Here is a 22,880-nt window from a genome sequence, read left to right as displayed (position 1 = left end):
GCTCACTCTTTCCCATGTTAAGCCTATATCCCGAGAAATCTCCAAACTCCCTCAATATCTGCATGACCTCGGTCATCCCCCCCCCCACTGGGTCCGTCACATACAGCAGAAGGTCATCCGCGAAGAGTGACACGCGGTGTTCCTCTCCCCCTCTAATCACCCCTCTCCATTTTCTGGAGTCTCTCAGCGCTATGGCCAGTGGTTCAATTGCCAACGCGAACAGTAATGGGGACAACGGGCATCCCTGTCTTGTTCCCCTGTATAGTCGAAAATACTCCGACCTGTGACCACACTTGCCGTTGGGGCCCCATAGAGGAGTTTAACCCAGCTGACAAACCCGTCCCCGAACCCGAACCTCCTCAGCACCTCCCATAGATACTCCCACTCCACCCTATCAAATGCCTTCTCTGCATCCATTGCTGCCACTATCTCTGCCTCCCCCTCTACTGGGGGCATCATTATCACCCCTAATAGCCGTCGGACGTTGACATTTAGTTGTCTCCCCTTTACGAACCCTGTCTGGTCTTCGTGCACCACCCCCGGGACACAATCCTCTATCCTCGTTGCCAGCACCTTTGCTAGCAACTTGGCGTCCACATTTAGCAGTGAGATAGGCCTATAGGACCCGCACTGCAGCGGATCTTTATCCCGCTTCAAGATTAGCGATATTGTCGCCTCCGACATTGTCGGGGGTAGGGTCCCCCCTTCTCTGGCCTCGTTAAAGGTCCTTACCATCAGCTGGGCCAACAAGTCCACATATTTTCTATAAAATTCCACCGGGAACCCATCTGGTCCCGGGGCCTTCCCTGCCTGCATGTTCCCCAGCTCCTTGGTAACCTCGTCCACCCCAATCGGTGCCCCCAGGCCTTCCACCTCCTGCTCCTCCACCCTCGGGAACCTTAATTGGTCCAAAAACTGCCGCATCTCCTATTTTCCCTCCGGGGGTTGGGACCTATAAAGTCTCTCGTAAAAGGTCTTAAACACCTCGTTTATCTTCCCTGCTCTCCACACCGTAGCTCCCTTTTCATCCCTAATTCCCCCCATCTCCCTCACCGCTGTCCTCTTTCGCAGCTGATGGGCCAACAGGCGACTCGCCTTTTCCCCATATTCATATCTCATCCCCTGTGCCTTCCTCCACTGTGCCTCCGCCCTCCTTGTGGTCAACAGGTCGAACTCCGTCTGGAGTCGTCGCCTCTCCCTGTATAGTCCTTCCTCCGGGGCCTCCGCATGTTCTTTATCTACCCCCAAAATCTCCACCAGTAGTCTTTCCCTTTCCTTGGCCTCTATTTTCCCCTTGTGGGCCCTGATGGAGATCAGCTCTCCTCTGGCCACCGCCTTTAGTGCTTCCCATACTACTCCCACTCGGACCTCCCCGTTGTTATTGGCCTCCAGGTATCTCTCGATACATCCCCGCACCCTTCCGCAGACTCCCTCATCCGCCAGTAATCCCACATCCAGCCGCCAGAGTGAACGCTGTCCCCTCTCCTCTCCTAGTTCCAGGTCCACCCAGTGTGGGGCATGATCTGAAACAGCTATGGCTGAATACTCAGTTCCTTCCACCCTCGAAATCAGTGACCTTCCCAAAACGAAGAAATCTATCCGGGAATACACCTTGTGAACATGGGAGAAGGAGGAGAACTCTTTGGCCTTCGGCCTAACAAATCGCCACGGATCCACTCCCCCCATTTGGTCCATAAACCCCCTAAGCACCTTGGCCGCTGCCGGCCTTCTTCCGGTCCTAGATCTAGATCTATCTAACCCTGGGTCCAACACGGTGTTGAAGTCCCCCCCCCCATTATCAGGTTTCCTACCTCCAGGTACAGGATACGTCCCAGCATCCGCTTCATAAATCCCGCATCATCCCAATTCGGGGCATATACGTTAACCAACACGACCTCCATTCCCTCCAGTCTGCCACTCACCATCACATATCTGCCTCCGCTGTCTGCTACAATGTTCCTAGCTTTGAATGACACCAGTTTCCCCACCAGTATGGCCACCCCTCTGTTCTTTGCATCCAGCCCTGAGTGGAACACCTGTCCCACCCATCCTTTCCTTAACCTAACTTGGTCCGCCACCTTCAGATGCGTCTCCTGAAGCATAGCCACGTCTGCCCTCAGTCCTTTCACGTGAACGAACACTCGGGCCCTTTTAATCGGCCCATTTAGGCCTCTCACGTTCCACGTGATCAGCCGAACTGGGGGGCTACCTGCCCCCTTCCCGTGTCGACTAGCCATCACCCTCTCTAGGCTAGTCCCACGTCCCGGTTCCGCGCACCCACCCGTTCCCCCGGCGGCGCATTCCAGCCCCGACCACCCTTTCTTTTACCAGTTCCTCTTTGATTTCTGCAGCAGCAACCCAGTTATCCTCCCCACCCTCCCACCCCCCCGCTAGATCCCCATCTAGCATGATTGCACCCCCCATATTGCTTCCGAAAGTCAGCTGACTTCAACTGACCCCGGCTTCTCCCGCTCTCTCCTTGACCCCCCCCCCCCCCCCCCCGTGTGGGGAACTCCCATCTACCTTGCGCCTATCTTCCCGCCATCATCTTTCTGGCGCGGGAACAAGAACAATAAGCCGTGTTCTCTATAGTTGTCCCGCCTCTTGTGGCGCAGCTCCCTCTGCCGCCCCACTCCCATTCCCCATCCCTCGCCTATGTCTCTTCTTCCCCCCCACCGGCGCCCACATTTCTTAGTGTCCCCCCCTCCCCAATTTACATCTCTATATACATCGGCATTATCATTTCCCCTCTAACATCAGTCCCTCAGTTCTGACATCAGTCCCTTCCGCCGTTTCGAAGTAGTGATGCCTCTCCTGGTGCGTGACCCACAGTCGCGCCGGCTGCAGCAACCCGAACTTCACCTTCTTCTTGTGTAGCACCTCCTTGGCTCGATTAAAACTCACCCTCCTTCTCGCCACCTCCGCACTCCAATCCTGGTACACCCGTACCACCGCATTCTCCCATCTACTACTTCGTACCTTTTTGGCCCATCTCAGAACCACCTCTCTGTCATTGAAGCGATGAAATCGCACGATCGTCGCCCTAGGTGGTTCTCCCGCCTTTGGTCTCCTCGCAGGGACCCGATGAGCCCCTTCCACTTCCAAGGGGCCCGAGGGGGCCTCAGCTCCCATTAGCGAGCGTAGCATCGTGCTCACGTAAGCCCCGCCGTCCGCTCCTTCCACTCCCTCGGGGAGACCCAGGATCCGAAGGTTCTTTCTCCGTGATCTGTTTTCTAGGACTTCAATCCTTTCAATGCACTTTTTGTGGAGCGCCTCGTGCGTCTGCGTTTTGACCGCCAAGCCCAGGATCTCGTCTTCGTTGTCCGTCACCTTCTGCTCCACCACGCGGAGCTCCAACTCCTGGGTCTTTTGTGCCTCCTTAAGCCCCTCAATTGCCTGTAGCATCGGGGCCAGCACCTCCTTCTTAAGCAGCTCCACACACCGTCTCAAAAATCCGTCTTGGTCCGGCCCCCATGTCGCCTGGGCTCTCTCCGCCGCCATCTTGCTCCTTTTTTCTTCTGCCCCTGTCCTCGAGGATTCTTCGCGATCTGGCCGCCGCCGCCGATATTTTTCTTTTTCGTTGGGGAGGGGGACTCCCTGTTGCCTCACCCCACACCGGGTTTCGTCACGAAAAAATTCCCCGTTGGGGCTCTTAAAAGAGCCCGAAGGTCCGTTCGAGCTGGAGCCGCCGAAACATGCGGCTTAGCAGGTCATCGCCGCAACCGGAAGTCCCACTGCCCCCAAATTTTGACGGCCGCCACCACCACCGGCCTCGTGGTATACCTCCTTGGAGGGAGCGGCAGCGGCGCCGTTGCCAGCAACCCCAGATTCGTACCCACACAGGACGCCGTCTCCAGCCTCTTCCATGCAGCCCCCTTCCCCTCCATCACCCACTTTCGCACCATCGTCGCATTGGCGGCCCAGTAGTACCCACAGATGTTGGGCAGCGCCAGCCCCCCCTATCTCTACTCCGCTCCAGGAACACTCTTCTCACCCTCCGAGTCCCTCGCGCCCACACAAGCCCCATTATACTCCTGTTAACCCGCCTGAAAAAAGCCTTCAGGATAAACACGGGGAGGCACTGGAACAGGAACAAAAACCTTGGGAGCACCGTCATTTTGATTGACTGCACCCTACCCACCAAGGACAGCGGCAACGCGTCCCACCTCTTGAACTCCTCCTCCATTTGCTCCAACAGTCTTGTAAAGTTAAGCCTATGCAGGGCCCCCCAGCTCCTGGCCACCTGGACCCCCAAATATCTGAAGCTCCTCTCCGCCCTTTTTAATGGGAGCTCGCCAATCCCCCTCTCTTGGTCCCCTAGCTGAACTACGAACAGCTCGCTCTTCCCCATATTGAGCTTGTACCCCGAAAAGTCCCCGAATTCCCTGAGGATCCTCATTACGTCTGGCATTCCTCCCACCGGTCCGCCACATACAGCAGCAGGTGGTCCGCATAAAGCGACACCCTATGCTCCTCCCCACCCCGCACCAACCCCCTCCAGCTCCTCGACTCTCTGTGCCATAGCCAGGGGTTCAATCGCCAGTGCAAAGAGCAGGGGGGACAGGGGGATTGGGGACAGGGGATCTCGTCCCTCGGTGCAACCGAAGGTACTCGAACCTCCTCCTATTTGTGGCCACAGTCGCCATCGGGACCTCATACAACAGCCTAACCCACCTGACAAACCCCTCCCCAAACTCGAACCTCTTCAGCACCTCCCACAGGTACCTCCACTCTACCCTATCGAAGGCTTTCTCAGCGTCCATCGCCACCACTATCTCCGCCTCCCCCTCCCTCGCCGGCATCATGATAACGTTCAAAAACCTCCGCACATTCGCGTTCAACTGTCTCCCCTTCACAAACCCCGTCTGGTCTTCATGGATGATCTGCGGCACACAATCCTCAATACTCGTGGCTAAGACCTTCGCCAGCACGTTGGCATCTACATTTAGCAAGGAAATCGGTCTGTAAGACCCACATTGCAGGGGATCCTTGTCCCACTTCAGGATCAAGGAGATCAGTGCCCGGGACATCTTCGGGGGCAATGCCCCCCCCTCCCTTGCCTCATTAAAGGTCCTAACTAACAGCGGGCCCAACAGGTCCATATATTTTTTATAGAACTCGACCGGGAAACCGTCCGGCCCCGGTGCCTTCCCCGCCCGCATGCTTCCTATCCCTTTGATCAGCTCCTCCTTCCCAATCGGGGCCCCCAGACCCGCCACCGGTCCCTCTTCCACCATTGGGAACCTCAATTGGTCCAGGAAACTGCCCATCCCTCCCTCCTCCCGTGGGGGCTTGGATCGATACAATTCCTCGTAGAAGTCCCTGAAGACCCCATTGATGCCGACCCCACTCCGCACCACGCTCTCTTCCCTGTCCTTAACTCCCCTGATCTCCCGAGCTGCGTCCCGCTTCCGAAGCTGATGCGCCAGCATCCGGCTTGCCTTTTCCCCATACTAGTAGACCACCCCCTGGGCCTTCCTCCACTGCACCTCCGCTGCTGCGCCTCTTCCTCAACAATCCTTCCTCAGGCTCTTCCGCATACCTCCTGTCTACCCTCACCATCTCCCCCACCAGCCTCTCCCTCTCCCCCCGCTCCCCCCACTCCTTGTGGGCCCTAATGGAGATCAGCTCTCCCCTCACCACCGCCTTCAGAGCCTCCCATACCATCCCCACTCGGACCTCCCCGTTGTCGGTGGTCTCCAAGTACCTCTCTATACTTCCTCGGACCCGCTCGCTCACCTCCTCGTCCGCCAACAGCCCCACTCCAAGTGCCACAGCGGGCGCTGGTCTCTCTCCTCCCCCATCTCCAAGTCCACCCAATGCGGGGCGTGGTGCGAAATGGCTATTGCCGAATACTCGGTATCCTCTACTCTCGCTATCAGCGCCCTACTCAAAATGAAAAAGTCGATTCGAGAATAAGCCATATGGACATGTGAGAAGAATGAAAATTCCCTAGCCCCCGGCCTTGCAAATCTCCAAGGGTCCACCCCTCCCATTTGGTCCATAAATCCCCTCAACACTCTAGCCGCCGCCGGCTTCCTACCCGTCCGAGACCTGGAGCGATCCGGTGCCGGATCCAACACCGTGTTAAAGTCTCCCCCCATTATCAGGCCCCCCACTTCCAAGTCTGGGATCCGACCCAACATACGCCGCATAAAACCCGCATCGTCCCAGTTCGGAGCATACACATTGACCAGTACCACCCTCTGTCCCTGCAACTTACCACTTACCATTATGTACCTACCGCCATTATCTGCCACAATGCTCGATGCCTCGGATGACACCTTCTTTCCCACCAAGATCGCCACCCCTCGATTTTTGGCACCAGCCCAGAGTGAAACACCTGACCTACCCACCCTTTCCTCAGTCCTACCTGGTCTGCCACCTTCAGGTGTGTCTCCTGGGAGCATAACCACATCCGCCTTGAGCCCCTTCAGGTGCGCGAACACGCGGGTCCGCTTAACCGGCCCATTCAGTCCCCTTACATTCCAGGTTATCAGCCGGATCAGGGGGCTACCCGCCCCCCCCCCCCCCCCCCCCCCCCGCCGACTAGCCATGACCCCTCCTCGGCCAGCCACGTGCCCGCACCCCACACCTGGCCTGCACCCCACACCCGGCCCGTTCCCCACAGCGGCAAATCCCCGTCTCGACCCCCTCCCCCCACCACCCCCCCCCCCCCCCCCCCACTCGCTCCAGCTCCTCCTTGACCTTAGCAGCAGCAACTCGATTCTCCCCACCCCCCCCACCCCACGGGCTAGGACCCATCCTAGCTGGTTTACTCCCCCCATTGCACTTCCGCAAGTCAGCAGACTCCTACTGACCCCGGCCACTCCCGCCTCCCCTTCGACTCCTCCCATTGTGTGGCACACCCTCCTCTCCCGCTCCCCATCCACAGGCTCTACCCCATCCCCCCTCCATTCTAAGCGCGGGAAACAATCCTTACTTCCCCGCCCTGGCCCCCCTCCCCGCCCAGTCTTCGGCGCGGGGAAAAAGCCAGCGCTCTCCACCAACAGGCCCCGCCACCAACCAAAACAGTGCCCAACCCGCCCCATCCACCCTCCCCAACCCAAAAGAGAAAAACACAGAGAAAAAGAAACCCAAAACAATGTAAAGGCCCCCCTCCCCCGAACAAAAAATAGGCATAACATATCCACCACAGTCCCCAATCGCCCATCCCGACCCTCAGTCTGTGTCCAGCTTCTCGGCCTGAACAAAGGCCCATGCCTCCTCCGGAGACTCAAAATAATGGTGCCGGTCCTTGTAGGTAACCCACAGTCGCGCCGGCTGCAACATGCCAAACTTCACCCCCTTCCTCTGCAGCACCGCCTTCGCTTGATTGTACCCGACCCTCCTCTTCGCCACCTCCGCACTCCAGTCCTGATATATCCGAACCACCGCGTTCTCCCACCTGCTGCTCCTCTCCTTCTTGGCCCACCTGAGCACACACTCCCGATCGACGAACCGATGGAACCGCACCAGCACCGCCCGCGGAGGCTCGTTAGCCTTGAGCCTCCTCGCCAACACTCTATGGGCCCCTTCCAGCTCCAGGGGCCCCTGGAAGGACCCCGCTCACATCAGCGAGTTCAACATGGTGACCACATAGGCCCCCATGTCCGGCCCCTCCAGTCCCTCCGGGAGGCCCAGAATCCGCAGATTCTTCCGCCTCGACCGATTCCCCATCTCCTCGAACTGCTCCTGCCATCTCTGGCGGTAAAGGCCTCCACCTTTACCGCCAGGCCGAAGATCTCGTCCTCATTGTCAGAGATCTTTTGTCGAGCCTCTCGAATCGCCACCCCCTGGGCTGTCTGTGTCTCCAGCAGCTTATCAATAGAAGCCTTCATCGGCTCTAGCAGGTCAGTTTTAATCTCTGAGGCAGCGCTGGATACCCTCCTGTTGCTCCTTTGCCCACTGCCTCCACGCTGTCTGGTCTCCGCCCGCCGCCATTTTGCCCTTCTTCCCTCCCTTCTTCTGGTCCACCACCACCTTTTTTATCGCCCCGCTCCTAGTTAAAGCCATATACTGACAGGGAGCTATTATTAACTCCTTCCCACACCGGGAAACGTCAAAAAAGTGCCCTTGGGGGCCCTGAAAAGAGCCCAAAAGTCTGTTTTTGCGGGAGCAGCCGAATGTGCGACTTAGCTCCGCATAGCCACAAACGGAAGTCTCGAGAGGGAATCCTTTTGGCAGTGTTCACTTCACCAATCTGCACCAAAAAGTCTGTGGAAACTCCTGAAAAAGGTCTGAGAGTCCGTTCCAGACGGGAGCTGCCAAATGCGCGACATGCTCCTCTATGGCCGCCACCGGAAGCCTCGTCCCCGCTTCTTCAATGGCCTTGTTAGATCTTTTCACAGTTGTTCCCTCTGCTGCTAGAATTCACCTTTAATACAGACCCTCAAGTGAGCTTGCAGCTTTAAGCTTGCCCTTTCCCCCACCTACATGCTGGAAGAGGCCCCTCTCTCCCCTGCAGTTACAGCCAAATCTTTTACTGTTTCTGCCGGGTCTGGTAACCAAGAGACATACTATTCCTGGGGGACACTGTCAGGGGAATGTTGCAGTCTTCTTCCCACACCGGGAAATGTCAAACAAATGCCGGGGGGGCCCTGTAAAGAGCCCAAAAGTCTGTTCCAAGCGGGAGCTACCGAATATGCGACCTAGCTCTGCATAGCCGCACCCGGAAGTCTCGCGTTCATAAATTGCTAAACAAAACAAACCTTTTGTGGGAGGTTTTGAAAGAATGCGTGGTCAATATTGCTGGCATGCTGCTCCCCGTATACCAAAAATGTGAAAATATTAGCTTGTCACAAAGAACTATGGCTCGTCATTTGGAGCTGACTGACTTGTGCTTTATGATATTTTTGTTTACTCTCGATGATAGCACTGAAAAAAAGACACATACCTCAACTTTTTATTTTTAAATCAGAAAAATTAAAAATTTTGAAATGAGAGAAAATGTTACCAATGGAATCAACGAAAAGCACAAAAATAAATTGAATTTTACTGTATTATACATCTGAAACCTCCCTGGAATAAACTGAAAGATGAGACCGTAGATGGATCAGCAAATTTAACTGGGATAAATGTGGGACATTTAAAAACAATTTGGGACAAATTAACAAGGACTCTGGTGAAGTAATTTTTGTGTTGTTTTGACCCACTATCAAAATAATCATCTTGTTTGCAGACTCATGAAAATAGTGAATTATTAAGAACAAGGGGACTAAATCATCAGCAATTCATTTTTCTTCTTGAAACAATGATGCTTGAACACCAGAACTTACTTTATCAAACTAAGTCTGCTGGCTCAGCTTAGAAAAAGCAACACAGTGAATATGGGAGTTCAGAAATGAAATTCACACTTTTCTGGATATGCAGGGGAAATGATTTCCCCAAATTAAGAAAATCCAACTGCATACGCAACCCCGCTTTTGGCACGATATCACAGCACATTTAAATGGACTTAACATGAAGCTACAAGGTAAGAATATGTCTGTACACAAATTGTATTCCAATTTGAAAGCTTACAAGGCCAACTGAGTCTTGTTCATGGAATAAATGAAGAGCAAAGAATTTGTTCACTTTCCAAATAGATTCACGCAGAGAATTTTCTCATTGATTCTCCAACTGAAGATAGAAAAGACACTGAAACTGATATCTGTCCATTGTCATTTGGCTACGAGAAATCTCCACATGAATTGCAACTTGAGATTATTGATCTCCAGTGTGATCCCACTTTTAAGGAAAAATATATTCCAGCAAAACTGTATGAGTTTTATGATTCCTTAAGTGAATTCAAGTTCCCAAATATCCACAAGGTGGCACAGAAAATCTTTTTTCGTTTGACTCTACTGTGTGTGCAAAAAAACATTTCTCTCCCGAAATACTTTACAATAAAATCTCCCTACAGATCCATTATCTAACCAGCATCTCAGCTCTTGATTGCAAATTTCCACGAATGACACTGGATTTTGATGCCATTGTAAAGAGGCATGATCAACTGCATTATTCACATTAAGCCAAGGCAGTGTGAAAAAGGGTACTTTTTTTTCCTTATTTGTATACATCATCATGGTGATATCATTAAAGTAATAGTTTTCTTTATTACAATTACTTTTCTTTATTATAATTTTTCATTTGTACCTCGTGAGGGGCTGGGGTGGATTCAGTTAAAAGTAGTGCACAGACGTAATTAATGAAGGTAAGGATGAGCCAGCTGTTTGAGGGGATGGTGGATAATTGCAAGGGGTGTGGGAGGGGCCCAGCCAATCATGTTCATATGTTCTGGTCCTGCCTGAAGTTGGAAAAATATCGGGGATCATTTTTCAGCACCATTGCTAAGATTCTGCATGTGGACTTGGAGCCGGGTCCCCTGGGAAGCTGGGTCCCCTGGAGGTCTTAGACGGGGTGTCAGACCTGCCGAACTGCAGACTGCTTTTTTGTTTGCGGGGCTAGACATTTTAGCCTTCGCCTCGTTGATTGCTCACAGACGGGTTCGGTTGGGGTGGAGTTCAGCCCCCCCCCCCCCCCCCCCCATACCTCGACGTGGCTGGGGAAGTCTAATGGAGTTCTTATATTTGGAAACGGTGAAATTTGCTCGGAGAGGGGCAGATGAGGGGTTCTAGCACAGAGGGTGTTTGTTTGTTTTGCATTTTGGGGACCTGGTCCCTATCAAGGGGTGGAGGGGGGTTGGGTTTTGTTGTTAAAATGTTGAAAATTTGAATTCATAGAATTTACAGTGTAGAAGGAGGCCATTCGGCCCATTGAGTCTACACCGACCCTTGGAAGGAGCACCCCACTTAAGCCCACATGTCCACCCCATCCCTGTAACCAGCAACCCCACCTAACTTTTTTGGACACCAAGGGCAATTTTATCATGGCCAATCCAGCTAACCTTTACATCTTTGGACTGTGGGAGGAAACCGGAGCACCCGGAGGAACCCCACGCAGACACAGGGAGAACATGCAGACTCTGCACAGACACTGACCCAAGCCGGGAATCGAACCTGGGACCCGGGCAGCACGGTGGCACAGTGGGTTAGCCCTGCTGCCTCACGGCGCCGAGATCCCAGGTTCGATCCCGGCTCTGGATCACTGTCCGTGTGGAGTTTGCATTCTCCCAGTGTTTGCGTGGGTTTCACCCCCACAACCCAAAGACGTGCAAGGTAGGTGGATTGAACACACTAAATTGCCCCTTAAATGTGCCAACCACTGTGCTACCAGTGAACAATAATAAAGTATTTTTCAAAAATTTATAATAATTTTTCATTTGTTGAGCATTTATGGCCTTCCCACCCATACAATTTCCAAATCCAAATGGGGCGTTTGGACCAAAAGGTTTGTCCACCCTTGATCTACAAAGATTCACTGCAGCAACCCGCCATGGTTACTTCAAAAGCAGCTCTAACGCTATAATCTGGGAGAACTAGAGCAGCAGATGCATGGGAACAACACCATCTGCAAGTTCCCAAAGCGCACACGATCTTGGCTTTGAACTATATCACTTCTCCATCATTGTCGCTGGGTCAAAATCCTGGAACTCTCTCTCTCTCTCTCTCTCTCTCTCACCAACACTATGGGTGTAGCTATTCCAAAAGGGGGCTCACTACCACCTTCCCAAGGCCAATTAGGGATGCACAATAAATGCTGGAGTTGTGGGAGATGTTGCCATCACAGAAATTAGTAAAAGGTATTTGTGCAAAGAGAACGAAGCAAGAGCAGTTTCCCTCAACTGGACACTCATGAGAGGATGGATATTGGAGAAAGATGGTGCGGTCAACCATCTAAAAGATGGTCAAAATGATAAGGAGAGATAGTTAATCACAGTTATAGGGGAGGTCATGCAACTTATTACAGTGTTTCATCATTGTAACACAAGTAGAAATCAGACTAGAGAGATTAAAACATGAGGTCGCAGGATAGGTAGTTACAGATTTGGGATGAAACAATATGCTAAGTACCTCAGCGAGAAAGCAGAAATTTTGACATGGGGGAAGTAGTTTGCAAGGACAGAGGAGTTGAAAACATTACTTTTGGAAAGGGAGTTGATGTCAGCTAAGAGTAGTTTGAAACCTGAAATTACAAGTTAAACCAACATTTGTATCATTTTGTAACATAAATTAATGTAACTAAGTATCTTCTGTGGGAACAGCACCAAAACGTGCTGCATTAACAGTTTTAGAATTGTCTCTATTTTTATAATACAGGTCTATTACCAAGAAATTTGCCGTGTCAATTCTCACTTATCTCTGCACTCCTTGTGACAAGACAAAATGACTATAATTGAACTGACAGATTGCTCTTTGAATTGTTTGGTTTCCTGCACCGAGGATATGTTTAGTTTCTCTGTACAAGTAATTGAATAGCTGTTATTTGCAGCTAGCACAAGAAATTTTGCAACACAGGAAAACAAACTGCATAATCGAATAACATGTCTGCAGATACATTCTCCAAAGTTTAGACAATTATTTTTGCACTTTATGTGTTTTATCCACATGGTGCTGAATTATGGGAGAGTGCAGCTCAGGCATTCCCCCCATTTACCCAATAAGTTTATATCCATCTCAGCTGGTAAACACAAATACATATCCTGAATGAGGACCGACTATTTAACTTCCACTTGGTAGAAGTGGAACTTCCCCACCATACCATCTCAAAACTTACCTAACCTGATTGAAATCCATTACAGTAGGGAACATTTATTACATCAATTTGCCATGTCTCAAAATTCCCTTCAGAGGTACACTGAACCAGAAATTTATTTTGACCTTAAACAGAACATATTTTAGCACAAATCAAACAAGTCCTTTATTTAAAATTTGGGCATGATGTATCAATTTCTGTTCTCAACAAAGGGTCAAAATTTGTTTCATGCCAGCTGATCTCATTCTTTTTATTCCAACATAAGCAGAACTGAAGTTAGTTTTGATTTAATAGCTTACATGTAATATATTTCCAATTGGTCAAATAAGAAGCAATTCATATGAAATTGATTTCTTAGGACTCACATGACACCACATACGCTTTACTACCCCCACACCTATCCCATTACCCGCCCTGCACACACGTTGAAAAATGTAACAAGAATACAAGAACAATGTACATTAATACAAATGAAATGAAATGAAAATCGCTTATTGTCACAAGTAGGCTTCAATGAAGTTACTGTGAAAAGCCCCTAGTCGCCACATTCCGGCGCCTGTTCGGGGAGGCTGATACGGGAATTGAACCGTGCTGCTGACCTGCCTTGGTCTGCTTTAAAAGCCAGCTATTTAGCCCAGTGTGCTAAACCAGCCCCAGAGTCCTTTAACTTAGAAAAGCATCCCAAGGCACAACTCATCAAGAATAATTCAGTAAACGAAGATGTCTTAATCTTACTGAATCTTAACACCGTTTCTGAAAGACACAGACAGGATGTACAACTTCCTTCATATAAATAGCAGGTTGTGACCAAACTGTGTTCAACATCTTATCATACCACTGATATTTGAGCCCTTTAAAGGAAGCACACTCCTATCAAATTGGATTCTCACCTTCAGTAACTTGTTTCAAATCCTTTTTTCCTATCGCTATACTCTCACCTCCAACAAGTACAAGGAGTTTGTGGACTTCTTTGTCATTAAAGTTGACACCATATAATTAGCTGCCTCTGCCACTTCCATTTCTTCCATCAGCTCACAGGGGCAAAATTTTTCTAAAAGTCCCCCCTTGCACTACCTCTAAGCTTGCATCATTTTCTAGTTTTGCTTCTCTCTCTCTCCCTCAAGTTCTCTCAAAGCTCATTTGTCCACAAGACCAATTTCCTGCTCCCTCGACCCTATTCCCACCAAACTAAACATCCAATCTCCCTTTCTGACTCCCGTGTCACCTGATATTTCAACAGTTCCCACTCTTTAGGTACTGTTCTGACTATTAAATCTGACATCATCACTTTCCACAAAAGCCAAACTTTAAACACTCAAGGCTTGCAAATTACTACCCTATTTCATGTACCCCAACCTTCTTCAAAATCTTTGAATGAACGTCACCTCCCAAATCCATACCAATTTTTCCTGGAATTCCATATTTGAATCCCTCCAATCAAGTTTCCAGCCTGTCATGGTACCAAAAGTCACAAATGACATTCCAAGCAACAACAACCCGTCACCTTTCTTGGCCTGTTTAGTCTTTAACGTAGTTGATCACATGCCTCCTAAGCCTCTCTGTCATCTAGCTCAGGCATTGTCAAACTCGGGGGCGCGACCCACAGGTGGCGCGGGCGGGTGTCGGGAGGGTCGCAGAGACGTCCGCCGCGGCGCTCCCGATCGCTCAAATCTGCGCGCAACAGCCGGCTGTTAACAACGCCGGCTGCAAGCGACCTTCAAAATGCCACGAACATGTAACAAAAATGCGACCGCACTGCGCTTGCATGCCCGATCATCGGCGCGCATGCGCATAGTTTTGCGCATGCGTGCCGATGATCGGGCACGCAGGCGCAGTGCAGCCGCTTTTTTTTTTAATAAACGGCCGCAGCTTTTTGTTTTACAAGTTTGAGGCGGTTTTATTCTTTTTTTTTTACAAGTTCGGGGGTGGGGTGGGTTTATTTGATAAAATTTTATAGGAAAAAAATGCTGAACTTTGGACAGATGGAGACTCCATACTTTCCGACACCGGAAGGCTTCACCTTCATCCAACAGGTGCCATTGGAGGAGCGTGTACGAGGGCCAAAGGGACCCAAATCCATTTCCATTTTGGTCAGCAGCAAACAAGGTCAGAGAAAATGGTGGGTCGTGCAGGTTGGCCGGCATGGGTCGCAAAGGTCGGCCAGTTGGTAAAAATGGGCCCCCGGAAAAAAAGTTTGAAGAACACTGATCTAGCTGCATGGGACCGCGCACACACCTGGCTCTACTCTCATTTATCCATTCAGAGCCAGAGAATCACCAGCATTGGCTTCCCTCCGCACCCCCACACTGTTGGCCCTGCTGTCCCCCCAAAATATTTTCCTTGGTCCGCCTCCTATTTCTCATTGTCCCTTGACAACATTAGCAGAAAAAGCAAAAGTTTCCACATTTATGCTGACCATACCCAGTTCTCTCGTACCACATCTCCATTCTGATGAAAGGTCACAGAGCTGAAGCATTAACTCTGTCTCTCTTCACAGATGCTCCCTGGCATTGTTCACATAAGATGAAATTAGGTCCGCTGAGGTAACAAGGGGCCAAACAAAGCAATACATGAGCAAGCGCGACATAGGGCTTCGGGAATAGTGTTTACAGGGAACAGATCATTCCGAGGGAGAGTCGTTGAGGAGCCTAGTAATTGTGGGGAAGAAGCTATTCCTATGTTTGGTCAAAACTATAGGTTTTAACAAGTATCTTGAAGGAGGAAAGCAAGATAGCAAGCTGGAGACGTGCAGGCAGGGTTTTCCAGAGCTTGGGGGCCTGGCAACTGAAGACAGGAGCAGGCATAAGTTATTTCCCCTTTCAAACCTGTTCCACTATTCAATAATGTAGTTGATCTGGTTGTGGTCTCAATTCCACCTTCCTCGTCTCTCTCTCTATCCCCCCCCCCCCCCCCCAATAACCCTAGACTCCCTTGCCTCCTGTCTACCTCTGCCTTGAATAAATTCAATGGCCCAGCCTCCACTACTTCCTGGGAAAGAGAATTCCATACCCCAGCAACCGTTTGGGAGAAATAAATTCTCATCCGTCTTATTTTTAAACTATGCCTGTTTTAGTCTCCAACATGAGAGGAAAGATCTTCTGGATATCTACCCCGTCAAGTCCCCTCAGGATTTTAGACATTTCAGTAAAATCGCCACTCATTCTTCTGAACTCCAATGGGTTTAGACCCAATTTGTACAACTTGCATTCATAATACAATTGGTATCAGGACAAGTTGGAGGGCTGAAGGACATTACAGAGTTAGAAAGGGATGAGGCGATGGAAGAATTTGAAAACAAGAACAATAATTTTAAAATCAAGTCACTGCTTGACCAGAAGCCAATGTAAGTTAACAAGCACAGGAATAATAGAGGAATGGGGGTACAAATTAAGACACATGCAACAGAGTTTTGGATGATTTCAAGCCTATGGAGGATAGAATGTGGGAGGCTAGGCAGGTGTACACTGAAATAGTTGAGTTCAGAGGTAACAAAGGCATGGTTGAAGGTTTCAACAGCAGGGGAGCTGGCACAGGGAGACAAAGTCATGCAATGTTATAGAGGTGGTAATCAATGGTCTTGATTGATTCATTGATATTTATTGTCACATGTACCGAAGTTCGGTGAAAAGTATTTTTCTGTGGCCAAGGGAACGTATACAGTACATACATAATAGATAAAAGAATAATCGACAGAGAACATTGACAAATGGTACATCAACAAATAGTGATTGGTTACAGTGCGGAACAAGGGGCCAAACAAAGCAATACATGAGCAAGAGCGACATAGGGCTTCGGGAATAGTGTTTACAGGGAACAGATCATTCCGAGGGAGAGTCGTTGAGGTGCCTAGTAATTGTGGGGAAGAAGCTATTCCTATGTCTGGATGTACGGGTCTTCAGACTTCTGTATCTTCTGCCCAATGGAAGGGTCTGGAAGAGGGCAAAGCCTAGGTGTGAGGGGTCTCTGACAATACTGTCTGCCTTCCTGAGGCAGCGGGAGGTGTAGACAGAATCATTGGGAGGGTGGCAAGCTTGTGTGATGCGTTGGGCTGAATTCACCACACTCTGCAATTTCTTGCGATCTTGGGCCGAGCAGTTGCCATACCAAGCTGTGGTGCAGCCGGATAGGATGCTCTCTATGGCACATCTGTAGAAGTTTGGGAGAGTCGATGCAGACGTGTTAGTGATGGACCAAAGAAATCAAATGGGACACCAAAGTTGGTTTAATCTCAGATTGTTGCCAGGGAGAGAGATGGAGTCAGTGGCTAAGAGTTTAGAGTGGGGACTGAAACCAAAGGCTTCAGTCTTTAAATTTCACAGGAGGAAATTGAATTTAACAACAGTGAACAAATCAAGAGACATGGTGATGGGCGTCATCAGTGGACACAGCAATATCATCTGGCATTCACAATGGGCAGCCGGTAGATGAAAAGGAAGAGCCATGGATAGATGCTCAGGGAACACCAGAGATTATGGTATGGTGGTAGGAAAAGCTGTTTAAGTGTCAGGCTCTAATGAGGTCTGGAACGGAGACCCCTGGCAGGACCCAAAGTGAGCATTAATGAGCAGGTTATTGCTTGATAGCACTATTGGTGACCTCTCCCATGACTTTACTGATGATCTAGAGTAAACTGATGGGGCAGTAATTGGCCGGGTTGGATTTGTCTTGCTTTTTGTGGACAGGACAACCTCTCCACATTGCTGATGCCAATGTTGTAGCTGCACTGGAATAGATTGGCTAGGAGTGTGGAAAGTCCTGAAGCACAAATCTTCAGTAGCCAGAATATTGTCAGGATCTGTAGTCTTTACAGTATCCAGTGCTTTCATTTGTTTATAGATATTACGGAGTGAATCAAATTGGCTGAAGATTGGCATTGGTGATGCTGGGGACCTCAGGAGGAGGCAGAGGTGGATCATTCATTCTCCACTTCTGGTTGAAGATTGTTGAAAATGCTCCATCCTTATCTTTTGCATTGATGTGCTGGGCTCCCTCATTAATGAGGATGGGGATATTTGTGACTTTTAATTCCAGATTTTAAATTCCACCATCTACTATGGTGAGATTTGAACCTAGGTCCACAGAGCATTATCCTGGTCTCTGGAATACTAGTCCAGCGACAATACCAATACCCCATCCCTCCCCATTGCTCATGTCCTAACCTGCATCAATCCCCATACACATATTACTCGTGTTCACGAACCTACAATAACTCCCAGTTAAGCGAGTTACTTTTAAGGTCCCCATCTTTGTTTTTAAATTGCTCTGTGGCCTTCCCTCCCGCAGCTCTAATCTCCTCCAGCCCTACAATCTTCTGAGATATCTGCACTCCTCCAACACATGCTCCTTCAGCATCCCTGAATTTAATCACTCAGTGGTAGTCATGCTTTCATCTGCCAATGCGTTACCCTCTGAATTCCCTGCCTAAATATTTCTGCCTTTCTTTCCTATTTTAAGATGTTCCTTAAAATCTATTCTTTTGATCAAGTTTTAGGTTATCTGCCTAATATCTCATGTGACTTGAGAGTCAAATTTTGTCTGATGATGCTCCTGAAAAGCACCTTGGGGTGTTTTACTATGTTAAAAAGAGATTAGATAAATGCAAGCTGTTGGAGCGGTCAACATCATGAAAAACAACAAAAAGACAAGCAACAACTGAATCACTGTAAACTGATACAAACAAAACTGAATAGCAAGCAGTTTTCAAAACTGAAATGATTAACCAATAATTCATCAAGAATGTATGATTTTGGTCTTATTATCACACCTCTAATCTCAACGCATACTTAACCCTGGCTTAGTAATTATACCCACTGTAAACTTGGCAAACCCAAAGGCAGAAAATGAAAAAGCTAGAATAGGAAAATTCTTCCAACTTTTATCACCATCAGCAATTCCAAAGTTCAACAATAACTATACCTATCCAGATATGAAATATCAGTAACTAGGAAGATTGTATAGCTAGCAAATTGTATTTATATAGTGCCTATAACATTAAGATATTTCCCTCGAGAAAAACTTACATCTAGTCAAATAGTGAAACTAGGAGCTGTGCAAATGCTTATGTACATAAATCACTAAAAGATGGTGCAACAGTAATAAAAAAATTCAGAAAGAATAATGGCACATTGGCCTTTATTTCATGGGACCTGGAGTACAAATGTGAGGAAGTGATGCGTTAACTGTACAGAACATTGGTCAGATGCCATCATGAATAATGTATTCAGTTTTAAGTTTACATCTCAAAAGTGATATGCAGCATTAGAGACAACGCTGTTATACCAGAATTATACCCAGGTTTCATGGGTTAAATTACAAATTTGAATTGCACTAATCAATTCAAGGGGTTTAAAAGATTAGGGATGATATAATTGAGTATTTAAAATGTTTGAAGAATTCAATAGATACAGAACAACTTTCTTCTGGTGGAAAATCCAAAACAAAATGAGTCATTATCGTAAACTGAAACTGCCCAAATACAGCAAGACCTGGACAATATCCAGGCTTGCGCCGACAATGGCAAGTAACATTCGCGCCACAGAAGTGCCCAGCCCCAACAAGAGAAGAGCTAACATTCACCCCTTGATTTTCAATGGCATTACGATTGCTGAATCTCCCAATAGCAACATCCTGGGCGACAAAGTAGCACAGTGGCAAGCATTATTGCTTCACAATGCCAGGGTCCCAGGTTCAATTCACGGCTTGGGTCACTATCTGCGCGGAGTCTGCACATTCTCCCCGTGTCTGCGTGGATTTCCTCAGGGTGCTCCGGTTTCCTCCCATAGTCCCAAAAGATGTGTTCTTAGGTGAATTGGACATTCTGAATTCTCCCTCAGTGTACATAAACAAGCACCGGAGTGTGGCGACCAAAGGATTTTCACAGTAACTTAATTGCAGTGTAATGTAAGCCTACTTGTGACACTAATTAAGATAATTATCCTGCGCATTGCCACGGACCAGAAACTGAACCGAACTAGCCATATAAATACTATGTCTCCAATAGCAGGTCAAAAGCTAGGAATCCTGTGGTGAATAACTCACCTCCCGACTCCCCAATGCCTGTCCATCACCTACGGGTCCGGAGTATAATTTGCCTGAATAAGTGCTGCTCCAACAATGCTCAAGAAGCTTAACACCATCCAGGATAAAGCACTTGATTGCAACTCCTTCCACATTCAATCTCTCCACCACTGAACAGTGGCAGCCATGTGAACCATCGACAAGATCATAGAATTTGCAGTGCAGGAGGCCATTCGGCCCATCGGGTCTGCACCGGCTCTTGGAAAGAGCACCCTACTTATGCCTACACCTCCACCCTATTCCCGTAACCCAGCAACCCCATCTAACCTAAGGGCAATTTAGCAAGACCAATAAACCTAACCTGCACATCTTTGGACTGTGGGAGGAAACCGGAACACCCGGAGGAAACCCACGCAGACACAGGGAGAACGTGCAGACTCCACACAGACAGTGACCCAAGAGGGAATCGAATCTGGGACCTTGGCGCTGTGAAGCCATAGTGCTAACCACCAGATGCACTGCAGTAACTCACCAAGGTTCTTAGGCAGCACCTTCCAAACCACAACCACTACCATCTAAAAGGGCAAAAGCTGCAGATAGCTGGAAACGCCACCACCTGGAAGTTCCCCTCCAGGTCACTCACCATGATGACTTGGAAATATATTGCCGTTCTTTCACTGTCACTGGGTCAAAATTCTGGAATTTCCTCCCAAGCAGCACTTTGGGTGTACCTACACATGGACAGCAGTGGTTCATGAAGGCAGTTCACCATCGCTTCTCAAGGGCAATTTAGGATGGCCAATAAACACTGGCCTAGTCAACAACACCCACATCCCATAAATTAAATTACATTTAATATTGTTCAATATTATGAGGGGTTATGTTGAAAGTAAATGAGAATCTGTTTAACCAGAGGACACATTTCAAATTATTGGTAAAATAAAGAGGCAAGATGATTGTTTTTTATTTTAAAAACAGCACAAGTTATGATTTGGAGTGTACTGCCTGAAAGGGCGTTGGGAGGCAGATTCAATCATAACTTTTGAAAATAATTTAGACATATACTTCAAAAGGGAAAATAGGGCTCATGGGGTGAGATTAATTAGATCTTTCAAGGACTCTGTATAGATATGATGAGCAGAATGGCCCCTCCTTCCACCCCACGCAGGAATGCTGCTGACCATTGCAGCATCCCTAGAGCGACCCCCGCTGAGAGTGATTTGGAACAATGTAACAGCAATCAAATTTAGGATTTTCATGGCCTTAATCTATACTGCACAGTGCATTTAATCACAACCATCGCTAAACAAGTCTGGTAAATCATGTCAGCCTAATTAATCCCTGCACATTAATAACCATTGTAAAATACACAACAAGGCAAAATAAAAAATATTGGGTCACATTTAAGCCACTTTCCAAAATGCAATGTGTCTTTTTTACTGTGACGTAGCTATTGAAAAAAAACTCCAAATATAGGATGATGCTGGGAAACACATCAACTCAATGTTTTTTTCTAAATGCACTATAAAAACACTGATCAGTAGCAAGATATAACAAGTATCCCCACTCACAAAGCTAACCATAAAATTTAAGACTTCAGAACTTAATTCAATTATCATGCCCGACATATTATTTTCTTCAAATTTTACAGAAAGACTTGGTAATTTATGAAAATAATAAAATTGCACAAAGAAAATACTTTTCCAGGAATATTACTATTCAGCCCTTTGCTAAGACAAAATTATCAAAACAACAAGTACTCCTCAGTTTTTTGTGAAATAGTAGCAAAGCATTATGCTTAATTTATTCTAAATTTCCATTTTAATTTTCAGCATTGTTTAGATTTTTCTACATTGGAATCTCAATTTCCAATAAAAGGATGGTCTTGGTCTGTATGAAATCTAAATGCAGTCTCCAAAACCTGAAAATGTTCTTTCACAAGAATTGTCAGATTGTTGGGCAGCAAAATTGTCAGTTGTGGAAGTGACCACAGAAACAGGTGCCAGCACTCAGCTCAGATGGCTTACTAGAAAAGAAAACAACCCTTATAAATATCAACAGAACCCAGCCATGCACTTACCGTCAACAATTTAACATTATTTAGACTAGAGCATGTGGATTTTATTGAAGTTTTCGATCTTTTTTCCAAGTGACAACGGAGGGAATAAAATGACCGTCATCAGACCATGTATGTATTCCCTTCACCCACCAAAAACAAATCTCTACTCTTGCACTGAGTTGCCTGAACAATTGGAAATCGAGATCAAAAGAAATGCCAACACTATGTTTAAACAGCACTGCCCGAGTTGCCATCAATATGCCAAGTATTATGTGACATTTGGAATCATACACATTTTGGTTGAGTTAGTCGAGTTGCATTTAATGTTTTAAATGTTGAAAATCACAACAAAACGTAAACAAACGCAGCGCATACTCTTTCATCGCCAAGGGGCCTCTCAACTCACACTTCAGACACGAGAAAGCTCATTCACCTGTGACCACCTCCCCCCAGACTCCACCTCCCTGATCCCAGTGTAAATAGGAAGGAGTAAGGCCCCGACTCCTCCAGTGGTAACTGCGTTCGTCTCTGATCGACTTGAGAGCGCGGCCAAGCCCCTCGGGCCTGGCCTGACACCCGGAGAAAACCCGGACCCAGTGCAGCACACTAAATAAACGGGCCCCCTCCTTTTGCAAATGCCCCTGACTGGCCACCGCCTATTTAAATAGAGGTCCCTGGCCCACCTTACTTGCTGTTTGTTTATTTGTCCCAGCCGATCGCGGGCTACGTTCGTCGCCAAACTGCGTCTCTCCGCCTGCGCCCTACCCGAACGCCAGCGCAGACGGGCAGCTTCCCTCAGCCACTCAGCAATCCAGGAACGGAGCCTGGGCGGAGCAACCCGGCACCACTCACTCCGCCCCGCCCCTCAGCCCGACGCGCGCGCCACACCCCATCGAGTGGGCGGAGCGAGGAGAGGCCTTGAAGTTCTGTGGAAACCCGCGCGCAGCAGCGAAATGGGGTGGGGCTAAAGCACGCCGCGTGAAGGGCGGAGCTCCAGCGCGCATTCCCGAAGTGGGCGGAGCTGCAGGGGGTGGGAGCCAAAGCGCGCGCCGCGTGAAGAGCAGAGCTCCAGTGTGCCGCGCGGAGCGGGCGGGGCCAATGCGCGTCTCGTGAAGGGCGGAACTCCAGTGCGCCGCTTCCAGTGCGGGTCGAGCGGAGCGCACTGCGT

At 48.6% G+C, this 22,880-nt stretch overlaps 1 protein-coding gene across 4 annotated transcripts in view; it reads right to left on the bottom strand.

Annotated features, from left to right (window-relative positions):
* The window catches only part of LOC140426258 (dual specificity testis-specific protein kinase 2-like), a 165,330-nt gene extending 142,806 nt beyond the window's left edge, over positions 1–22,524 (bottom strand). The window contains exon 1 of one of the 4 annotated variants that reach the window (XM_072510785.1): positions 22,396–22,524. The gene's annotated coding sequence lies outside the window, so the exon portion shown is untranslated. The remainder of the gene's footprint in view (positions 1–22,395) is intronic. The other 3 variants (XM_072510783.1, XM_072510786.1, XM_072510787.1) reach the window with 3 other exon arrangements.
* Positions 22,525–22,880: the final 356 nt, after the last annotated feature.

Source organism: Scyliorhinus torazame, chromosome 7, assembly GCF_047496885.1.
Source record: "Scyliorhinus torazame isolate Kashiwa2021f chromosome 7, sScyTor2.1, whole genome shotgun sequence".
In the NCBI taxonomy this organism is placed as follows: Eukaryota; Metazoa; Chordata; class Chondrichthyes; order Carcharhiniformes; family Scyliorhinidae; genus Scyliorhinus; species Scyliorhinus torazame.
Note: the sequence above shows the minus strand (reverse complement) of the source record. Positions and strands in the feature narration are given on the sequence as shown.